Source organism: Oryx dammah, unplaced genomic scaffold (assembly GCF_014754425.2).
Source record: "Oryx dammah isolate SB20612 unplaced genomic scaffold, SCBI_Odam_1.1 HiC_scaffold_19, whole genome shotgun sequence".
Lineage (NCBI taxonomy): Eukaryota > Metazoa > Chordata > Mammalia > Artiodactyla > Bovidae > Oryx > Oryx dammah.
This window is the reverse complement of record NW_024070203.1, coordinates 56132440-56149432: the sequence shown is the minus strand read 5'-3', so window position 1 is coordinate 56149432 and position 16993 is coordinate 56132440. Positions and strand designations below refer to the sequence as shown.

Here is a 16993-nt window from a genome sequence, read left to right as displayed (position 1 = left end):
CAAAATAGGATTTTTAAAGTTTGAATTTAAATGAATGTGACATATAGTCTTGAATAATAACTTACCTAAAATTGAGTAATTTTATTTAAGTCACTTCTTTCTTGTGTACCATAAAATGTTTAAATAATTTAGATATCTCCGTGAGAACTTTGCTAAAGTGTCACTAGACAAGTCAAAACAGGTGAAAAAGCCTTTAATAAAGCCAGGCAAATAGGTTGCAATAATTATTTGTATTCAGTTTAAAAGCCATCCTCCAGGAAATGACTGGTAATTGGATAATATGAGGTCTAGTGAGATGCAGAAGGAAGATTAAAGTCCAGTGGTACAGTCAGTTGATTAGAAGAAAGTGTGAATCCACTCTTGGCCTGCCTTACGCCACTCACATCAAATGAGCATCTTCTGTAGTTTCTTGTCCCAGCTCTCAGTAAAAATCAGCAGTTACCTCTTCAACCTAACCTCAAGTGTGCTACCCAAATCCCTGTACTATTCATCTTCTCTTTACTTATTGTAAGAGGTATAGAGAGACATACACTATCTTGAAATACCCATCATAAATCAGTGGCACTTTCCTGATTGATTATTTTCTTTACAACAAAGGATGCTTTCTTCCCAACAGTCCTATTTTTTTTAATCAAGTAAAATTTCTTAGAGTTTAATTTCCTTCTATTCTTGGACATCGGGGCTTCATTTGTACATCTCTTTGGTGAACTTATTAGTTTTCATGTTATGACTTCATTATTAACTTATTTTATTACAGTTGATACATTTTACATCTATTATATCCAAATGAAGCTAATGAATTTCAAAGTGATTTAAGTCAGCATTATTATTTTCTAATAATATTCATGTTACTTGGCTATTCTAGTTTTTAATTTAAAAATCCAGTTCTCATGGGAGTAACTTCTCTTTAATAAAACCTCTTAAAATTCTGAAGAAAGATTTCAATAGATATGATCTAAGGAAAAAGAAATACACGTAAATGAAGTCTCTTTGTCTTTTTATCAATGTATGCTACACCGTTTCTCTGTGAATTGGAACTAGCTTTCATTTTCAAACTTTGGAAGGATGAGTCATTTGTAGTAGGAAGTCGATGCTAAAGATCTATGTTTGGCAACTGGAAGAACATTTTTAGCATTTGGATTTCCCTATTTATAGTGCAGCGTCAGGCAGAGTGAATGTTTGGCATTTCTATAAGGGATGCAAACTCTTTAACATGCTCTGTTGTGATCTAACAATTCATTTCAGAGAAAGATGAATCAGTCTTGTTTAGAAAACGTTTTATACAAATATTGGCAAGAAGATTGTGACTGTGTTTCTATGGATTTTGCAAATGCAGAGTTCCCTAAAGTAAAGGATAGTATATTTCACAATATTCCTTTCTTCTGCATTACTATAATTCTATATGAACTGTCTTTTATTGCTCTGAACTCTCACACTCTCCTGCCCCATTCCTTACTTTTTAGACTCTGTTAATCCATGTTGAAGTCAGAGATCACGTTTCTAGGTCTCTCCAAGTGTCAAAAAATTTTTAACCTAAACTCCCTCTTAACTGCAGCATTTTTCTCATAGTTAAAATTCCAGGTTACTTCATTAATGTATGCTCTTTTCTTTTAGATTAAGGCATTTGAGAACATTAATTTGTAGGATTTTGCCCTTAATTGGTTAAATAGGAGACATATTCTATCCCACACACACATAACCCAACACACGGTTGAACTAATGAAAAATAGAAGAAACTAAATATAATGTGGGATCCTGGATCAGATCCTGTTCAGTTCAGTTCAGTCACTCAGTTGTGTCCAGCTCTTTGTGACCTCATGGACTGCAGCATGCCAGGCCTCCCTGTCCATCACCAACTCCTGGAGTTTACTTAACTCATGTCCATTGAGTCGGTGATGCCATCCAACCATCTCATCCTCTGTCATCCCTGTATCTTCCTACCTTCAATCTTCCCCAGCATCGGGGGTTTTTCAAATGACCCAGTTCTGCACATCAGGTGGCCAAAGTATTGGAGTTTCAGCTTCAGCATCAGTCCTTCCAATGAATATTCAGGACTGATTTCCTTTAGGATGGACTGGTTGGATCTCCTTGCAGTCCAAGGGACTCTCAAGAGTCTTCTCCAACACCACAGTTCAAAAGCATCAATTCTTCGGTGCTCAGCTTTCTTCACAGTCCAACTCTCACATCCATACATGACCACTGGAAAAACCATAGCCTTGACTAGACAGACCTTTGTTGGCAAAGTAATGTCTCTGCTTTTGAATATGCTGTCTAGGTTGGTCATAACTTTCCTTCCAAGGAGTAAGCATCTTTTAATTTATGGCTGGAGCCCAGAAAAATAAAGTCTGTCCCAGTTTCCACTGTTTCCCCATCTATTTGCCATGAAGTGATGGGACCAGGTGCCATGATCTTAGTTTTCTGAATGTTGAGTTTTAAGCCAACTTTTTCACTCTCTTCTTTCACTTTCATCAAGAGGCTCTTTAGTTCTTCTTCACTTTTTTCCATAAGGGTGGTGTCATCTGCATATCTGCTGTTATTGATATTTCTCCTGGCAATCTTGATTCCAGCTTGTGCTACATCCAGCCCAGCGTTTCTCGTGATGTACTCTGCATAGAAGTTAAATAAGCATGGTGACAATATACAGCCTCGACATACTTCTTTTCCTATTTGGAACCAGTCTGTTGTTCCATGTCTAGTTCTAACTGTTGCTTCCTGACCTGCATACAGATTTCTCAAGAAGCAGGTCAGGTGGTCTGGTATTCCCATCTCTTGAAGAATTTTCAAAAGTTTTTTTTTTTTTTTCAAGAATTTTCAAGAGTTTGTGGTGATCCACACAGTCAAAGGCTTTGGCATAGTCAATAAAGGAGAAATAGACGTTTTTCTGGAACTGTCTTGCTTTTTTGATAATCCATTGGATCCTGAAACAAACCCAAAAAATGGACATTAGGTAAAAAACTAAGGAAATCTGAACTAAGTATTGTTGTTGTTTAGCTAAGTCATGTCTGACTCTTTTGTGACCCCATGGACTGTAGCCTGCCAGACTCCTCTGCCCATGGGATTTCTCAGGCAAGAATATTGAAGTGGGTTGCCATTTCCTTCTCCAGGGGATCTTTCCAAGAATTAAATATCGACTTTAGTTAATAATAGTGTACCAATATTGGTTTATTAATTATAACACATGTACCATGTTAATGTAAGAGTTTAATAATAGAATAGAAAGAGTTCAGTAACTATATTTATACCTAATGTAGTAAATGGCTAGAGTTGACCCCAGCCTTTTTGTCATAAGAGGAAATGGGATAGAAAGTGGTAACTAATTCTCCTTTTGCCAAGATCCTCTAGTGACACAGCCACCTGTTAACAGAGGTCAGTCCTAGCCAGCCACAGTGACCGTGGGGCTGTTATCTTCCCTGTGCCTGTCTCCAAAGACATGAGAGGTTGGCAGCTCAGACTTCCTGGGCTTGAGTTCCAGCCATTGGGTACTGGGGGCTTTGCTTGACTTGTTAAACTCTCTGGACCTCATTTTCCATTTCTGTGAAATCAGAGAGTCAAGCCGGATTTTTCTCTCCTGAAAACCATGGCTTAGAAAAATTCTGACTCTCTGAATATGTGCTGGAGGTTTATTTGTAATTACAACTATGGAATTTATTGAGGATAAAATTTTGGTACTTAAGCAGTTTGCACGCATTGTATAGTTTATAGCGTAAGTTATTATTTATCTATCATTTTCTAGCACTTTTGTGCCCTGTACCCCACCCTCAAAAAAGTCCTTAAAAATAATGCTGTTGCCATGTGAGAGCCACTTACACATTAAGAAGATAAGACCACAGTTTTTTGAAATTTAATCTGAACTCAAAATCATATTAAACATTAAATTATACCTTAATTTGTGATAAATTGTTATTCATATAAAGTACATTTTCTTTTTTTTTTTTGAAAAGACAAGTTATTTAATTAGGTTCTTTGCAAGAAGTTCAGAATACTACTTTGTGAGGATAAATTCCATTTGTGAGAGCAAACACAGAGCAGAGGTAGCCCTGGAGCTGAGGGACAGCTTTGACTCTTCGCAAAATTTGGCAGTCCACAGCTTTCTGATCAACCTTGCGCTGCTCTGTGATCTCGTATTTCTCTGTGTCGAAGATCTCACCCTCCTGGTGTCTGGGTTTCTGCAGCTTCTTCTTCTTGAAGTAAGTGTCAGTGAGATATTCTGGAATTTTCACACCATTGATATCGATTTTGGTGGAGGTTGCAATGACACATTTCTGGTGTGTTCTATGCAGAGGAACTCGATTGAGGGATAGAGGCCTAGTCACAAGTAGCAAGCCACTGCCCACCTGCTTCAGGAAAACGACCCTCTTGCCTCTGTGGTGCCCAGAGAGGATGATCAGAATGGTCTCAGGAGTGATGCTGGCGCGCAGCTTCCTCACATGCTTACTGAAAGGTTTTTTGCCTTGACTCAACAGTTTCCGAGGCACATCTTCAGTAGGGTAATACCAAGGCATTTTGCGAAGTTTGACCACTCAGGTACCACCATTCTTGTTGCCACCAACTGGTTTTGTGACAGTAGTAAGAACACGAACCTTTTTTTTCTTTTCGACCTTGGATTTAGGTGCTGAATATTTTCTCTTGTACAAGGCCTTTCTGGAGTACATGGCTGATTGGGAATATCTGCCAATTCCTCTGACCAGGACAGGATTTCGGCTGCAGTGGGGCTTCCGCTTCTTAACCTTCTTCACCTTTTCCACCTTTTTAGCCTTATTGCCAGCATCAGCCTTCTTGGCTTCAGGTTTTTTCTCCTTAGTATCTGGCTTCTCAGCCTTTTCACCCGCCATCTTGCAAGATGGGAAAGAGCTATAAAGTACATTTTCAAACAAAGATTTTAGGTTAATGTACTTGCTTCCCAGGTGGCACTAGTGGTAAAGAATCTGCCTGCCAATGCAGGAGACACAGGAGATGCAGGTTTGATCCCTTGGGTCGGGAAGATCTCCTGGAGGAGGAGATGGCAACCCACTCCAGTATTCTTGCCTGGAGAATCCCATGGACAGAGGAGGCTGGTGGGCTGCAATCCCTGGGGTTGAAAAGAGTCGGACTTGACTGAGCTACTGAGCATGCATGCATGCTTCAATGTAATTTAGTTTGAATTTTTTATTTAATATAATTTATAGTGTTATACGGTGCTTTAATTTAGGGCAATAAAATTTTGAATACCCAATTATACTTAAGGCTTTGGAGACATTTAAGACCATGCCAAGTGTTCATATTATGCTTGTTGAGTTCATCATCAGGAAGTTACTCATCCAATAATTATTCCTTAATTCCTTTTGAGTCAGTCATTGTCCATTATAAGAAATTATTATTTTCTAGCTATGGGTCTCAGTGCTGTGTTTTGATTACAGGCATATAGAAAACAAAGTTTACTTTCAGTTCATTTCAGTTCAGTCACTCAGTTGTGTCCAACTCTTTGCGACCCCATGGACTGCAGCACACCAGGCCTCCCTGTCCATCACCAACTCCCAGAGTTCACTCAAACTCACATCTATCGATTCAGTGATGCCATCCAGCCATCTCATCCTCTGTCGTCCCCTTCTCCTCCTGCCCCCAATCCCTCCCAGCATGAGAGTCTTTTCCAAATGAATCAACTCTTCACATGTGGTCGCCAGAGTACTGGAGTTTCAGCTTTAGCATCATTCCTTCCAAAGAACACCCAGGACTGATCTCCTTTAGAATGGACTGGTTGGGTCTCCTTGCAGTCCAAGGGACTCTCAAGAGTCTTCTCCAACACCACAGTTCAAAAGCATCAATTCTTCGGCACTCAGCTTTTCTTCACAGTCCAACTCTCACATCCATACATGACCACTGGAAAAACCATAGCCTTGACTAGACGGACCTTTGTTGGCAAAGTAATGTCTCTGCTTTTTAGTATGCTATCTAGCTTGGTCATAACTTTCCTTCCAAGGAGTAAGTGTCTTTTAATTTCATGGCTGCAGTCACCATCTGCAGTGATTTTGGAGCCCCAAAAAATAAAGTCTGCCACGGTTTCCACTGTTTCCCCATCTATTTGCCATGAAGTGATGGGACCAGATGCCATGATCTTCGTTTTCTGAATCTTCCTTGAAAGTTAAATCCAGAGACTTCCCTAGTGGTCTTGTGGTTAAGAATCTGCCTGCCAGTGCAGGGGACACTGGTTCAATTCCTGCTCCAGAAAGATTCCACATGCCATGGGGCAGCTGAACCCAGGCACCACAACTGCTGAGCACTCGTGCTCAGAGACCATGCTGCACAACAGGAGAAGCCACTGCAATGAGAAGCCTGAGCACTGCAACTGAAGAGTAGCCCCCACTCACTGCAACAAGAAAAAGCCTGTGTGCATCAGCAAAGACCCAGTGCAGCCATAAATAAAGAAACAAAAATTCAGATAGGGGATACATGGATACCTGTGGCCGATTCATGTTGATGTATGGCAAAAACCATCACAATGTTGTAATTATGCTCCAATTAAAATAAATAAATTTTTTTTAATCCAATAATAATCACTTGACCAGTAGAAGCACTCTGGGGAGGGACTGAATTGTGGTTCTCAACTTTGACTAATTCAATAAAGTCAATCCAGGACTTTTTGAAAGTCCCTGTGTGCAGAATATACCCCAAACTAGTTAAACCTATTGTCTAGAGGCATTTTTTAAAATTTCCCAGTTGCTTCCACTGTGCAACCAAAGTGAAGAACCATTAGCCTTAAGAGAGTGGGAATGCCTCTTGTGGTGGTCCTTCTATCGAATAATTCTCATACTCTTTGAAACTGGGTGACTTGAGTAGCTCTGATAATTTTAAAAGTGTCTACTTTCAAAGAGAAAGAAGCTTGCCAATATTCAGGGGGGAAAAAGAATGTCCCTTGCCCTAGATCTCCACCTCACAAACACCAGGAGAGTTTGTCCTGATTTTGAAAGGTTTCAGGAAAAAAATCTCCTGCATGCCTCAGTGCTAAAGTGTTTGCTCTGGCTTTGTTTTGCTTGGCATTTCAGTTCACATACAGGATCAATGAGAGCTAACATTTATTGAGCACCCCTGGTTAAGTATCAAGCCCTGTAAATATGGCTCTGTCTCACAACCAGGGGAGATAGGAGTTAAAAATAGACTTCTGTTTTGTTTGAAAAATCTTATCTCAGTGTAATTGAATATTTAATCATTTATTCGTTAATTGATTGAACTTTTATCAAATACATGTGCTATTCTAAAAATAAGGTTAAAAATGCTAGAAAAGTACAAAGGGGTCTGTATCTATCATCTTTTTTCTTCATAGCAAATTTAGTGGCTTAATATGACCTGATTTATTTAGCTTTTGATTCTGCAACTGGCAATTTAGGCTGGATTCAGCTGAGCAATTCCTCTGGTCTCAGCTAGCCACCACATACAGCAGTGTTCACTGTGGTTTGGCTTTGCTGATCTTTGCTGGGTCCTCACATGTCTAGGGGCCTCAGTGGGACAACCTAGCTAATGAAGTGCTGGTCAGTATGGTTTCTCACCCTTCAGCAGGGCTAGCCTAGTCTTGTTCACATGATGCAGTTAGGGTCACCTATAAAATGAATGCAAGTAAGCAAGGCCTCTTAGGCTTCATCTCAGAACTGGCACCATATCATGGCTGCCACATTTATTGTCCAAAGTTAGTCACAAATCCAGTCTAGATTCAACAGGTAGGGAAGTAGATTTTATCTCCTAATGGATAGTACTGAAAAGTCATATTACAAAGGGTGAGGATAAAGGAAGGAGTGAGTAATGGTGGTTATTTTTGCAATCAACCACAGGTGGGAAATTCTAATTCTGTCTTGGACACAAGGAAGGTTTCTGAGAGGTGGTTACATTTGATCTGGTTTAAAAGGTGAAAAATAAATTTAAAATATATTTGAGATGAAAGCACTAGAATGGACAAAACTATCACATTGCCGTTTCCTTAGTGAAAGACAAAATGAAGATTGTAAGTTTCCTAAATGTAAGAAATATATCTAGCCCAACACAGAGCATGTAGGAGGCACTTAAGGTAGACTTTTTCATTTGTATCAAAAAGAGTCAGCACAATGGAACTAAGAGTGTAGGCCCATGAGACCGATGTAATACTTGATAGCTTTACCACTTTACTGGTTAAGTGACCTTGCACAAGTTACTAACCTTTCTGTACCTCTTTAGTACAATGATGAGAATAATTTTGTATCAGTTCGCTTTGCTGCATAACAAAGCACCCCCACTTTAACAGCTTAAAACAACAACCATTTACTTAGCTCCTGAACTCTCTGGGTTTATGTTTGGGCTGACTCAGTTCTTTTGGTTTCAGTTGGGTTCACATATGTGTCTATAGTCAGCTTCCAATCTCAGCTTCTGGCAATTGACTGACTACTGGGGGACAGTGAGGACACCTGGGCCACGTATCTCTCATTCAACAGCCTGGTCTGTACATATTCACAGGGAGCATCAGCAAAGTTCCAAGAGTGAGAGCCAAAACATGCAAAGCTGTAGTCTTGTTTCAGAACTGATACTCTGTTGCTTGCACTGCATTCCTTGAGACAAAGGCCAGCCCAATCCTAACGCAAAGTCTTGCCAGAAATTAAGGGTTTAGAAATATACATTTTTCATCACTGGAAGGAGCTACGAAGTCACAGTGCAAGGAGTGAAGATACTGGGAGGGGTAGACTTGTGGCCATTGATACAATCTTCTATACCTCCCTGTAGCTCACAACAATCCTATGAAGAATAAGTGAAATGTAACAATCTTTCTAGGTAAATAATTGTTGTCCAACTCTTGTGAACCCATGGACTGTAGCACTCCAGGCTCCCCTGTCCTTCACTAACTCCCAGAGTTTGCTCAGATTCATGTCCACTGAGTCAGTGATGCTATCTCATCCTCTGCTGCCCCCTTCTCCTTTTGCTTTCAGTCTTTCCCAGCATCAGGGTCTTTTCCAATGAGTCAGCTCTTCATATCAGGTGGCCAGAGTTTTGGAGATTCAGCTTCAACATCAGTTCTCCCAATGGATATTCAGGATTGAATTCCTTTGGGATTGACTGGTTTGATCTCCTTGTAGTACAAGGGACTCTCAAAGAGTCCTCTCAGCACCACAATTTGAAAGCATCAATTCTTCAGCTGTCTAGGTGAGGCTCCAAGTTAAAAAGAATCTGGCAAGCAATGGATGTTGAATAAGTAGAAGCTGTTAATTTTTCCTAACATATATTAAAAATCAGATTTTTCAGGCAAGTTCTTTAATTGCCTGCTTGTAAAGAGTATCAGATGAGCCTCCAAATGGTATTTGCAAACCTTAAATGTTATATGTATTTTTTCTCTGTTGCAGAAAGATAATGTAAGTAGGGGAAAACACATTGTCTACGAGGCCATGTGCACCTTGGCACAGAATTCAGGTGTCGTCACCTGAAGAAGCAAACAAAGCCTGGCAGCCAAAGCCAGACAAAGTCACAGCTGTGCAGGAGAAAGACATATTTAATCGCTGTGAAGGGTCAACTCAGGAAAAGAATCAGAGACAGTAAAGTGTGATATTTCAACTCCAAAAATATTAAAAGCCTTTTTAATGGGTCAGAACTCATTTTTAAACCTATGCAAAGGAAGCAAAACCTTAATAGGTCTTTATTGATTTCTTTCACTGTTGTGTTATAACTATTTTCACAAAACCAGCCAAGCCCCATATAATTCCAGATTGATCCACAAATTGCTCTTGGATCCCACAAATTGGACTCAGTGGACATTCATTTATCTGGCAGCTAGAATATCCATAATCAGTGATATTAACTGGGTCAAAAAAAAAAAAAACCCAAAAACTGTCTCCTTTGAAATAAATAGAGCATCAAAGGTTATTCAGGAATGTACAGTATAGAAATAGGGCAAATGTTCATTGAGGATGCTGTCTGCTTTTCATAACTATGGAACTTGAAGGTAAAGAATCTGCCTGCTAATGCAGGAGACGCAGGTTTGATACCTGGGTCGGGAAGATCCCCTGGAGAAGAAAATGGCAGCCTACTTCCATATTCTTGCCTGGAGAATCCCATGGACAGAGGAGCCTGGCAGGCTATAGTCCATGGAGTAGCAAAAGAGTCAGACGTGACTTAGCAACTCAACAACAACAACAGCAACAACAAAGATCTGTCACATGATCATTGGGCCCTGCAGCCTGAGCCCAGCTTATATCACCCAGCCCCCCACTCTCCAGGAGCCCCAGGACCTTCAAAAAGCCATCTATCTGCTTACACTTAGCTTTCAAGCACTGAGTTTCCACTCTATTGCAGTTCCTTTTATGATTTTAGAAAGTCCTAATGGTGGAGTGATTGAGACCCATGGCTCTCATCCTCATCTCTCTCACTTTCTCTCTGAGTGATGGGGAGTCAAGGGTATGGATGGGGATGATGGCAAACTCTATAAGCCTCAGTTCCTACTCCATCAACCAGGATCCTATGAAGATACTTATGTTTCCGTGGTGGTTCTGTCACATTCATAGTCCCAAATATTGAATCCCAGAAATGCAGGTTAAAAGAAAGTGAAGTGAAAGTATTAGTCACTCAGTCGTGTTCAACTCTTTTTGACCCCATGGACTGTAGCCTGCCAGGCTCCTCTGTCCATGGAATTCTCCAGACAAGAATACTGGAGTGGGTTGCCATTCCCTTCTCCAAGGGATCTTTCCAACCCAGGGATAGAACCCAGGTCTCCTGCATTGCAGGTAGATTCTTTCCCACCTGAGCTACCAGGGAAGTCCGTAGGTTAAACAGATTATCAGAAAGAAAAAGGCAATAGAAGGTAAAAAGTCCAAAGCTACCAATCCAGACAGGTTTGCTGATAGCCTTGATTGTGCTTTTAAATTCCATCTATCACGTGTGCACTCACTACTGTCTCTCCCTCTAAAACACAAGAGTATGGGTCTCTCGTTCCATAACAACTAAACAGTGTTCATTCTGAACACTCAGTATTTGTTTTTAAAGTAATGCTTTACGGGCTGTGTAATAAAGTACCTAACCTGGAACTGAGCATATGGCCTCAAGTATTTGTGGACTTGATGTCTGTCTCTGTATGCCTGAGAATGATTTCTGCTTTCTGAAATTCATGTTGGCAAGGAAAGTGGTTTCGTTGATGCTGGTAGACCATCTGGGGTTTGCTATTCTAAATTTGATAACTTTATTTATATATAATATCTTCAAGGGGAATTCCCCATTTTTGACATTTGTTTGAAAAACTAGAAGTTGTAGAAAGGTTCCTAAATCCAGGATAAGAAAAATTTACCCTTGCAAACCCTGCAAGTATCTTAAATTCCTGCAACTTTATTTTTTACAAATTAAAATGTAATGCAGATATGTTGGACTCAATCTCAAAAATCTGTGGACAGTCTCAGGTTTTTAATATTACTACTGTAAAGGATTTATAATATGTTAAACATTTTATATTTAGTATATGCCTTAAGAGTTGTTGGAACCTCTATTTAATTGAAAGCCATCCACAAATTTAGTAGTCAGTCTGTTTAATCCTTCAGATTTTAGAAGATGATTAATAAAACATGAATACTAGTTCTATTTCACATATCTATATGGGCTTCCCAGGTGGCAAAGAACCTGCCTGCCAATGCAGGAGACACGAGACACAGGTTCGAGCCCTGGATTTGAGCCCTGGGTCGGGAAGATCCCCTGGAGGAGGAAGTGGCAACCCACTCCAGTATCTTTGCCTGGAGAATCCCATGGATACAGGGACACAGGAGCCTGTCAGGCTACAGTCCATGGGGTTACAAAGAGTTGGACAAGCACGCACACGTATATATACGTTCAGTATTTTTAAACTATGGAACTTTGTTCCTCTTGTGTCTTGAAAGAATGGCAACCCACACCCAGCTTGGAGGGTGTAGAATAATAATTTGCCCCAGCCGCACCCTGCTTTGTTATTCCCCAACCATCAAATTGAGTGTTGATCACCATTTCCCATTAATTTTGTCCTGTAGTTTTCTTAAGGGAAAGAAAAAATGAAAGTTAGAATGAGCGGATCACATCTTTAAAGAAAAATGAGAAACACCATGCTTCCTTGAGGAGGAGAAAAATATTTCCACATGGTTAACCTGTCCTGCCTCAGTGTTTACATTACCTGCCAGGCTCTGTGCACGTGGGGCCTCTTTTAAATCTGATCTCATACATCACAACTAACTATGGAAACAAAGACAAACAAAAACCAATACAGACTAGAATCTCTGGATTCAGCGAGATTACTCAGGCATGACTGGAGGAGAGATTGCCAAGTACTACTTGATGACAAAGTACAGTATCTACTGACTAGTAGTTCAGGTGCAATTTCATAATAGGGTTCCCATACAATCTGGAAAGTATGGCAAGTATTAGTCAAACCTGCAGCACAAATACATGGGCATAGGAAAAAGAGGCATTGTGAAAGAGAAATGCGTATCGCAGTGAGCAATGGCCCTGTGCGTGGGAGGGCTTTCCTGGCGTCTGATGGGGGTTAGAACTGAGCTAGGAGAAGGGCTCCAGTGGGGTTGAAGAGGTTCCGGATAAGGACTAAGTGAGTGAGATGGAGACAGTTAGACAGTAGAGTGAGAAGGTGGAGGGAGGCCACATCCAGAACTTACAGGAAGTGGCAGCTACTTGATGTGATTTCATTTCCTGTACGCTTTGATCAGTGAAAAACTATTAAAGGGTTTTAAGCAGAGGACTTGATGTGATCAGATTTTCTTTTTGGAACGATCCCCTTGGCTGGGGTTTGAAGAAGGAACTGGAAGGCAGGAGGGTGAGTCTGGTGGCCAAGACAAGAGATGCTGTAACTGGAGGAGGGGACTTGACCCTGGGGGTGCAGAGATAAGCTGAAGAGTTGCATTAGAAAGTCATCTCAGAGATGAAACCAAGAGGGCTCGCTGTGTTGGATCGGACATGGGGGAAAACTGAGAGGATGGTAAAAGGGAGGACCCTGGAAGGCGAGCTGGCACAGGGAGCTGAAGGTGGCACCATTCACAGAGGGATGGGGTGGAAAGAGGGGGTCCAGCAGGCACATGTGCAGAAGCCGGGGGCCTGAAAACATGCTGGGGGCGTGGGCCCATGGCAGCTGGGTCTGGACTTCAGAGCTCAGAACAGAGGTTTCGGCTGGAGGTACGAAAGAGTCAGGCGTGACTTAGCAACTAAACAATAGAACAACAAATAGGGCATCAAGGAAACACGAAGGGAATTGAACTCATGGCTATGGCTAAAACGTCAAGAAGAAAATATGAGGCAAGATAAGGAATAAAGCCTAAGACTGAACTCCAAAGAACAAGGATCACAGAACAGTGAGTCTCCTACATACAACCTTCAAGTTGCATCTTTCGAAGATGCAAATGTGTGTTCCATCAGCGTCAGGTGTGAGTGACATTGCAGCCTGCCCTCTATCCCCTATTGCTGACAGTCCTTCAGCTCTCCCATCTTCCACCTCCACTCCCTCCTCCAGCCAGTAACTCTTCTTGCCTGTTCACTCGATGCCAGCCCCTGTATGCCAGCTGTGGTACTGTACTACTGTAATTTTCAAGGTATTATACTATAAGACTTTAAATGTTTGCTTGATTTTTTTGTGTTTTTTTAATGTATTATTTGTGTGAAAAGTTTTGTAAACCTACTAAGTATAACACTATATAGCCAATTGTGTTAGTTGGGTACCTAGGCTTTGTTGAACTTACGAATAAATTGAATTTATGAGCTCGTTCTTGAAAGGGAACTCGTTAGTGTGTAGGGGACTTACTGTGTTACATAACCAAGGAGAGGAGGGAGGTTCTGGGAGTGTCTTCTCAAATGTGTAGTTACCACCAAACTCGAACTGTCATTCTCATTTCCTTCCACTCAATACAATTGCATTCTAATGGACACATTGAGGACAGGCATTATGGGTGGTTACTTAAGGTGCACATATAAAATTTATTGATTTTTTTAATAAAGATAGTCATGTATAGAAACTTACACACAAACCTCACAATCCTGTGAATGTGAGCTAAATGAAAGGAGTAGACACAACCCTTGATTATTCTTTGGTTTCTTAAATGATAATAGAGAACCAAATGGCTACCCACTCCAGTATTCTTGCCTGGAAAATCCCATGGACAGAGGAGCCTGGATGACTACAGTTCATAGGGTCACAAAGAGTCGGACATGACTGAGCGCCTGAGCACATTTCAGTGATAGAATTTAAAAATAAATAGGGACTTCCCTGGTGGTCCAGTGGTTAAGACTCCAAGCTCCCAATGCAAGGGGGCCAGGGTTCAATCCTTGGTCAGGGAACTGGATCCCATATGCTGCAACTAATGATCCTGTGTGCCACAGGTAAGACCCAGCACAGACAAATACATAATTTTTTTAAAAACATAAATAAGTGAAAATAAAAATAAATAAAAGCCTGGTGGCAAGTCAGGAGGCTTAATCAGTTCAGCTCCACGTTTTTGGCAGGATGGCTTCATAGTTCCCACCTCCTCTTACATCACACAACCTGGTGTCCGGCTGTGCCTCTTTGCACGGCTTAAAGATTCATCGGGGGTTCAGGTGTGGTCATCCCGACTCCCTCGCTAGTTTCTCGTCAGCCCCAGCCCTGTAGTTTGAACAGCTTTGTATCACTGCTGAGAAGCAATCATTAGTTTCTGGGTCGGCTTCGTGTCTGTTCGTGGCCTCCTCTATGGCATTACATAGGTTCCTGTATGTTTCTGTGAAAGGCTGTTTGAAATCGCGCTATATCTTAAAGAAATTTGAATCAATCATCATTTAAAATAGTATCTGTGGAAAATATTCATATTATTTCATAATACCACTCTTACGAATACAAATTTTTATATACATTGGATTTGGTTAAAGCAAGATCTCTTAGAACTTTATACTGTCATTGGACATCTTGCATTGAAACAGCTTCTTCTGATACTTATAATGATTACAATTTATTGTTTGAATTTAACATAACTCTAGCTAGCTGACAGAAATAACCAGACTCTGGGTATACATTTGAATACTTTAGGTACATTGAGTTTTTAACAGATGCAGATTCTTCTTTAAGTATATCTTTGAATAAAATAAGTTGTTAAAATAGCCAGGAAAGCAACAGAAGGAACGAATATTTATTTATCGGGTACATTTTCTGAGCAAGGGTACCAAACTATGCATGTTTCACAAGATACAAATGTAACTGACTTTGTTAGTGATAGCAAATAGAATTTTCTACACTGAATGTAAAATGGAAATGCTGAAGATGCTGAATGGAGCTGACATGCAAACCTAGGTGCCTATTTGGAAGGCTGGCAGAGTGAGGTATCAATATGGCTTAAAGTGCTAACCCAGACTAAACAGAAGCGCCTCGAAATAGAGGCAGTTTCCAACTGTCGATTCCATATGTCAAGAGGATTTGTCCTGGAGACATGACAGCTGAGTTCCTGGCCAGTACTGTCCATATCACGTGGTAGTAATGGAAGGATAAGATTACTGACAAAAGATCCCAGGCTGTATGTAACAAACCCATCAAAATTAAGTGGATGCTATTTGCAATGTACCTTCCATCCCAAGCCAGATATGTGTGGGGATGAACAATAGCAAGAAACCCCAACACTTTTGCATGGTAGACTGAGGACCCTACGCTAAGTAAACACAGTTACCCCCAGTAAAGTGGTCTAAAGAAACCTCTACAAGACCATTAGAAGTGCAGTTTCAGGCATTAACGTCTAGCCGCTTTCTGCTGAGAAGTGAAAGGAACAGCCAAGATTGCAAAAAGAGAAGCTCTCTCTGGCAGAAACTGAGAGCCAACAAAGCCACAGGGTACAAATCGCCTTCTGTGCAGACGTGGCTGCCACTGTGGGTCCAATTAAAATCCTAACATGTGCATATTGTGAGGGGAGCTATAGGTTAAAATGGCAGCTGTGCCCACTCATTTATTATCTGTTCAGTAGTTTCAGTCTTAAAAAGTCCAGGACTGTTTCGGGAACTATTCTTGGTAAGACTGCAAAGGCATGCGTTCGTTCACACCATTGATACTTACTGAGTGCGTGCGACTGTTGCCGGTGCTGCAGTTACTGCTTGTCAAGACAGAGATCCTGTGCTCAGGGAGGCTATGTGTTCTAGAGTGCATCCCCCAACCACGAACGCTAAGACCAGTACATAAGATGCTTTCAGATGAAGTATTAAGAAAGGCTTCCCAGGTGGCGTTAGTGATCAAGAACCTGCGGGCCAGTGCAGGAGACGTAAGAGACGTGGGCTCTATCCCTGGGTCAGGAATATCCCCCTGGAGGAGGGCATGGCAGCCCACTCTAATATTCTTGCCTGGAGAATCCCATGGACAGAGGAGCTTGGAAGGCTATAATCCATAGTGTTGCAAAGAGTCAGACATGACTGAAGTGACAGCACACACACACATATCAGGAAAGGAAGGGGTGATGGGATAAGGCTGAGCTGGGGGTGCACAAGAGGACTGTGGGATGGTTGGTCAGAGAGACTTCTCTGAGAACATGATACTTGAACAGGATGAAGAAAAGGAAGAGAAAATCAGTGGTGTGATGGCCCAAAATATGATCATTCCAGCAGATAAACAGCTAGTATAAAAGGATGGGGCTTCCCTGGTGGCTCAGACAGTAAAGAAGCCACCTGCAATGAAGGAGACCTGGGTTTGATCCCTGGGTTGGGAAGATTCCCTGGAGAAGGGAATGGCTACTCACTCCAGTATTCTGGACTGGAGAATTCCAAGGACAGAGGAGCCTGGCAGGCTACAATCCATAGAATCAACCAAGAGTCAGACACAACTGAGCAACTTTGACTTTACTCAATATGTCCAAGAGCTAGAAAGAAATAGCCCTGGGGTTTGAAAGGTCTTGGCCTGGGAGACTAAGGAACCAGCTAAAGCTGGGAGGGCTTGGGCCTGCCTTGCCCATGGTCATCTTTCAGTAAATTGCTTGTTAAAATGACCTGAACAGTATGTTGTGTCTGTTTAAGTAATGAAAATCAAGAGAAAAGTTCAAGTAGCTGAAAACAT

At 41.2% G+C, this 16993-nt stretch overlaps 1 protein-coding gene and 1 pseudogene across 1 annotated transcript in view; one reads left to right on the top strand and one right to left on the bottom strand.

Annotated features, from left to right (window-relative positions):
• Positions 1–16993, top strand: part of PAG1 (phosphoprotein membrane anchor with glycosphingolipid microdomains 1) — a 106977-nt gene that overhangs the window by 48845 nt on the left and 41139 nt on the right. The gene's annotated exons all lie outside the window — the stretch shown is intronic.
• LOC120878997 lies at positions 3924–4853 on the bottom strand (annotated as a pseudogene).